The following is a 7,107-nucleotide window of genomic DNA, read 5'->3' on the forward strand; positions in this document are numbered from 1 at the left end:
GGTTCTGAGATCACAATTCCACAGACCTTGAGATCACACTTCCACGGGTTCTGAGATCACAATTCCACAGGCCCTGAGATCACAATTCCACATGCCCTGAGATCACAATTCCATAGACCATGAGATCACAATTCCACAGGCTCCGAGATCACAATTCCACAGGCCCCGAGATCACAATTCCACAGACCCTGAGATCACAATTCCATAGACCCTGAGATCACAATTCCACAGACCCTGAGATCACAATTCCATAGACCCTGCAATCACAATTCCACAGGCCCTGAGATCACACTTCCACAGACCCTGAGATCACAATTCCACAGACCATGAGATCACAATTCCACAGGCCCTGAGATCACACTTCCACAGGCCCTGAGATCACAACTCCACAGGCCCTGAGATCACAATTCCACAGGCCCTGAGATCACAATTCCACAGACCATGAGATCACAATTCCACAGGCCCTGAGATCACAATTCCACAAACCCTGAGATCACAATTCCACAGGCCCTGAGATCACAATTCCATAGACCCTGAGATCACAACTCCACAGGCCTTGAGATCACAATTCCATAGACCCTGCAATCACAATTCCACAGACCCTGAGATCACACTTCTACGGGTTCTGAGCCCTGAGATCACACTTCTACGGGTTCTGAGCCCTGAGATCACACTTCTATGGGTTCTGAGATCACGATTCCACAACCTCCTGGGTCACAATTCCACAGATTCTGAGATAACACTGCCACAGACCCTGAGATCACAATTCCGCAAACCCTGAGATCACAATTGCACAGGCTCTGGGGTCACACTGGGTCAAATCATCAGTTCACAGGGAGATACTGGCCAAAAAGAAGAATATCACCTATACAAAGATGAATGGTTGTGCAGGTACCAGTGGCTCACATTTGTGATCCTAGCTACTCAGGAGGCTAAATCTAAGGATCAGGGTTCAAAGCCAGATCAAGCAGCAAAGTCCATGAGACTCATCTCTAAATGCAGGAAATGGAGCTGTGGTCCAAGTTGTAGCATGCCAGCCTGGAGTGAAAAAGCTAAGGGAGAGTCAAGGCCCTGAGTTTGAGCCCCAGGATTGGCGCGCACACACACACATACACACACACACACACACACACACACACACACAACACATACCTGCGTGTGCCCACCCAGCATGCATGCTGATCCAGTCATGGCCCGCTGAGGGGCTCCAGTCTGCAGGGCTAGCTAGCTGAGCATGCTTCCCCCAGCCTTGCTGCAGCTGAGGTGGATACTCTCCATACCATTCACCCTGAATTCACGACCATCTGCCATCTCCCAGGGAGCAAAGGGCCCCCACACACACAGCTTCTCAGAACACCTGCATTCTCCCTTCTGAGGATGACACAGGGTAATGTCCAGCATTAGATCCTCTCAACTGGCCCGCCTAGCCCAGTCCAAACTGGAAAACAGAGGGAACCAGGGCCTGTGTTACCACGGCAGCAAGGCAGATATCAGCCACCTGTCCCCACATCCTAGGCCCACAGAGCTTACCTGCCCGCCCAAGCTGGCCTCTACCACCCCATCCCAGGTAGGCCCACCTACCAGGCCACAGCCACAGCCCCTCCATCAACAGGGGCAATCTTTGCTGCCACCCAGTGGCCACTGGAGAACTCACAAACAGAGCCACAGCAGGACCTCCAGGGACTGGGCAGGGAAAGCAGACCTGCTGGCCTTGGACTGCCAGGGGCCAGGTCAGCTTTGGGTCTGGCCAGGAAAGACAGGGTCACAGAAGCCAGGCTGAGTTCTGTTAACACACCTGCCAGCAGCAGCTCTCCGGAGTACCGCCTGGCTGGGCACTGCCTAGCTGGGCAGTCATGGTTCCCCAAGCTTGCAGTCCTGAGTGCAGGGGACAGCTGTCTGGGCAGAGCTCCTCACTTTCTGCTCAAGGCCCCAGACCAAAGCACGAGGATCGACCTGCAGATGGGGTTCACTGTGTCCCCATGTTCTCTGTGGATGGGGTTCACTGTGTCCCTATGTCCCCTGTGGATGGGGTTCACTGTGTCCCCATGTCATCTGTGGATGGGGTTCACTGTGTCTCCATGTCCTCTGTTCATGCGGGTCACTGATCCCTCCATGTCCCCTACAGATGACGGCTCACTTTCCTGCCACAACTGCAGATGAGCACTGTCATCTCTTCCTCAGCCTTCTCCCCACTGGAGGTAGGAACTGCTGATACCCGTTCTGTGGGTCCAGCCCTTCTCAACTTGACCCCACGGGGCCCCAGGCCTCCTCGTGCTCAGGGCAGCCCCAGGTCCGGCAGACAGGTACGACTCATGCTACAGAAGCCCCAAGTCCCACCTCAGCATGGTGTATTGGGGTCCCAGAGACCCACCTGAAGGGGCACAGGACCGCCTGACATCCCCACCACACCTGGCCTGACCCCAGCAGCAGGACATCCCTGCTCAGCTCTGGGACAGGGAGGGCCAGGCCTCAGCACATGCTGACCCCTCAGGCTGAGAGCCAGCCACCACTACCAGCTATGGGTTCATGCATGACCCTGGTTTAAATCCATGGCTTTCCTCAGGCAGGCAAGAAGGAGGTGAGAGCAGCTCTCGCCTGAGTAGGTACCAGGGCCTCTGCCTTCTCTGCTGAGTGGCTGGAAGCCCTGGAAGGATCTGCTGAATGGACTCTTGCTCTCTTCCTGCCAACCTCCTCACAGGCGGCCCCAAGGACGAGGCCAGCTTCCCCCCCTCTGCCATCCCCTACCCCGCACCCTGGAGACGCCAACCCGGGTCCAGGGAGGAGGCTCCCCAGCTCACTGCGCATCCAGGCTGCCCCAGCCCTGCACCCTGACCCTGACAGCACCAGCTGGCGGGCCTCGGGAGGAAACCCACATTGCTCCCCCTGCTGGTGACTAAGAGAAGAGCAGTGGATACAGCCCAAGAGCTTAAGACCTTTGCTTTAAACAGACCAGTCGTTTCTATATATAGTAACCTATAAAATTAATACCCCGATTCAGTAAGTTTCCTAGCATTAACAATAAAAAGTGTGTTTCTGACCTGTCATTGCAGCACTCCAATAGTAACAATAGTGGAAGAGGACCACATTGACTCGTGTCCCGTCCGCCCCTCCCCCTCCCCCCCCGCAACACGTCGGCTGGCGGTCGAAACCCCCCCCCCCCCCCCCCCCCCCCGCCATGCTCCTGCATCAATTTCGTGTGGGAGATCCTGAGGTGGGACATGATCTGCCTGCCCCTCTGGGTGGAGGGATGAGGCAGCCAGAGGCTTCTCCTAAGAACACCAGCCCAAGCACGCGGACTAAACGCAGTGGCCCACGAGGCGCTTTCGGCAAAGTAGACTAACCAGAAGGTCCCATACCTGGCTCTGATCCAGTAATGACCAGGTCTCCAGCCTAAGACAAAGGCAGGCACAGGAGCCTTAGACATATGGCCCACCCAGTGCAGGTACAGAAGCCTAGTTCAGACATGCTGCCCACCCAGAGCAGGCGTGGGTGCCCCCCCAGTGCAGGCATGTACGCATACACAGTGACAGGGGCTATGCATTCTTTACTTTGCAAGCAAAACAGTGAACTGGAGGCTACAAAGAAGTGGAAAAGCTGGCTTCTAACAAGCCAGAGATGCCGCTGGATCCATGCCTATGCTAGGCAAAGCATGGTGAACACCTGGCAGACTCTCCCTGACCCACTCATTGTGCTCAAAACCCAACACCCATATGCCTGGCACTGCTGCCACCCCCCGCAGAGCCCTGCCAGCGGCTCCGCCTGGGCAGGGCTGCAGTCTTATGGGATCTGTCCATCTCTTCCCAGCAGGTGCTCCCCCATCCAGAGTCTCCACCCACCGCAGAACACCGTTCCCTAGCCGCACTCATTAAGGAATTCCAAGCAGTCTGGAGCCCAGAAGGAAGATATGAATAAATACAACAGAACAGCCGGCAGAAGGTTTGGGACAAGAGATGCTGGGGTGTTGTTTTTTTTTGGTCAGTCATGGGCCTGAACTCTGGGCCTGGGCGCTGTCCCTCAGCTCTTCAACTCAAGGCTAGCTCCCTACCACTTGAGCTACAGCGCCACTTCTGGCTTTTTTCTGCTTATGTGGTGTTGAGGAATGGGACCCAGGGCCTCAAGCATGTGAGGCAAGCGCTCTACCACTGAGCCACCTGCCCAGCCCTCTCTATTACTCTTGCAAATTTTTCTGTTGGTGGTTTATTTTTTCAAAATGAAAAAAGAGGCGCTTTTGCCTCCCTTTAAAGTTATTATTTCTAGCTACGTGTCCGTGGCTCACACTTGTAATCCTAGCACTCAGGAGGTTGAAACCTGCAAATCATGGTTCAAAGCCAACCCCAGCTGGAACATCTGTGAGACCCTTATCTCCAATTAACCACCAAAAAGCTAGAAGTGGAGCTGTGGCTCAAGTAGTAGAGCACAAGCCTTGAGCAAAAAAGTTCAGGGACAGCAACCAGGCCCTGAATTCAAGTCTTAGGACACTCCATACACACACACACACTTATTATTCCTAATTTTTCTATACTTGGCAATCTAGATTAAGCACCCTTCTTCACAATAACTGAACAATGTTCCTAAACACTAGTTATTTTGTTTACCTTTAACTACCTTTGCTCCAGCCCTTCCTCCCTCATTTCTTCCCTCACCCCTCCTCCTTACCTTTGCTACCTAATTTTTAACTCCTGTGCAAATACTTTTCTCTAACGCGCTAGTGTACCATAGAGCAACAGCAGCCCCGTTCACATATGTCACAGCTGGAGTCAGGCAAGGCCTCCAGTGACTCTCCTCCTGTGCCAATTACTAGGGCTTGCACTCAGGGTCCGGCCACTGTCTCTTAGGCATCTTGTTCTGAGCCTGTGCTCTACCACATGAGTGAGTCATAGCTCCACGTTCAGCCTTGTGGTCCTTAATTGGAGATGGGAGTCTCAAAGACTTTACTACTTGGTCTGTCTTTGAACCTTGATCCTCAGACCTCAGCCTCTTGAGTAGCTGGGATTACAGTGCCCAGGCCCTGAGTTCTAGCTCCAGGACTGGTAAAAACAAACAAACATTAAGTACCCAGGCCAATGGTGAGAATTGGCATATCAACCCTGCATTATCCAGTCCCTCCATACATGAAGAATAATTCATTAAAAAAAACTTCAGTGACCAAAGCCCCCAACCAAAAACTTGACCTCAGATGAGCAAATCTCATCATGGAAACATACAAAACATGAACACAAAAGGCCACACAACACCTTAAAAAGGCAACAATCAGATCACAAAGTATCAAAATACAATTAAAGAAATGAAATACCAGGGCTGGGAAGTTGGCTCAGTGGTAGAGCGCTTGCCTTGCATGCCTGAGGCCCTGGGGTCAATTCCTCAGCACCACATAAGCAAAAAAAGAAAAAACCCAGAAGTGGCACTGTTACTCAAGTGGTAGAGTGCTGGCTTTGAGCTAAAGAGCTGAGGGACAGCGCCCAGGCCCAGAGTTCAGGCCCCCGACCGGACCCAAAAAAAAAAAAGAAACGAAATACCAAATTTTGAATTCAAAAAAGTTTAAAGAGGACACACGCAAGCACCTCAGTGAGATGAAGGCGAATACAAATGAACAGCTGAGTTCAAAGAGAACACAAACTAACATGGAATGAGCTCAAGCACAATATAACTAGACCACTAAAGGAACACTATGAAAGACAAGGTAATTCTAATAAAAGTTAAAGAAAAAAGAATAACAATTCAATTTTTAAAAATTAGGTGACTGCCTCTCCAATAGACTTGATCAAATGGAAGACAGAATATCAGGACTTGAAGACAGGGTAAATATAGTAAGAAAATCACATAAAAAATGAAGGAAAAAGCTGGGCGCTGGTGGCTTTTGCCTGTAATCCTAGCTACGCAGGAGGCTGAGATCTGAGGATCATGGTTCAAAGCCAGTTCAGGCAGGAAAATCCATGGAACTCTTATCTCCCAATTAACCACCAGAAAACCAGACATGGCTCTGTGGCTCAAATGGTAGAAAGAGCTTGCCTTGAGCTGAAGAGCTGAGGGACAGCACCTAAGCCCAGAGTTCAAGCCCCACAACCGAGAAGAAAAAAGAAAGAGGAGGTTCAAATGCAAAAGCTTGAATTAAATATTCTAGGATGCCATGAAAAGACTAACCCTGTAAATCCTGAATATAGAAGATGAAGAAGAAGGGCAAGATAAAAGTATAAGAAACATTCAATATATAGCTGAATACTTGCAATCTCAAGAAAAAGGGCACCCATCCAGACACAGGAGGCCTTAAGGCCAGAAGAGAACATCCACATGTGTACATAAAACATGAAATGTAGAAAACAAGGAAAGACCAGGAAAGCTGCAAGTGAGATTCTCCAAGTTGCCCATAAAGACAAACCCATCCGGGTAGCAGCAGAATCCTCCTGGAAGTCTGAAAAACAAGGAGGGCGTGGAATGATGCATTTCAAGCTCTGAAAGAAAATAACTGCCAACCAAGAATACTCTACCCAGCAAAGCTATGATTCATACATAAGATGAAGTAAAAACTTCCCATGATAAACTAAAGCAATTTACGACCACTAAGCTAGCCCTGCTGAAGATAATTCAAAGGAATTCTACACAGAGAAGAGAAAGATAAAGGCAACCACAGAAATATGGGAAAAATAAATCTCACCAGACAAGTAGATAAGCAAATGAGAAGGGAAGACCCAAACACTCAAAAAAAAAATTCAAAGAATCTAACACTTAAAAGCAAAAAATTCCAACACTCACAAACATACCTTTCAATAACTCTGAATGTTAACCAGACACAGGCTTCCAGGCTCTGTTGGTTCACATCTATGAGCCTACTACTCAGGAGGCTGAAGGTTCAAAGCCAACCAGAGCAGAAAAGTCCATCAGAATTTTTATCTCCAATTAAACATCAAAAATCCAAAAGTGGAGGGCTGGGAAGGTGGCTCAGTGATATAGCGCTTGCCTTGCATGCATGAGGCCCTGGGTTCGATTCCTCAGCACCGCATAAGCAAAAAGAAAAAAGCCAGAAGTGGAGCTGTGGCTCAAGTGGTAGAGCGCTAGCCTTGAGCTGAAGAGCTGAGGGACAGCGCCCAGGCCCAGAGTTCAGGCCCCACG

Source organism: Dipodomys ordii, unplaced genomic scaffold, assembly GCF_000151885.1.
Source record: "Dipodomys ordii isolate 6190 unplaced genomic scaffold, Dord_2.0 Scaffold71, whole genome shotgun sequence".
NCBI classification, from domain to species: domain Eukaryota; kingdom Metazoa; phylum Chordata; class Mammalia; order Rodentia; family Heteromyidae; genus Dipodomys; species Dipodomys ordii.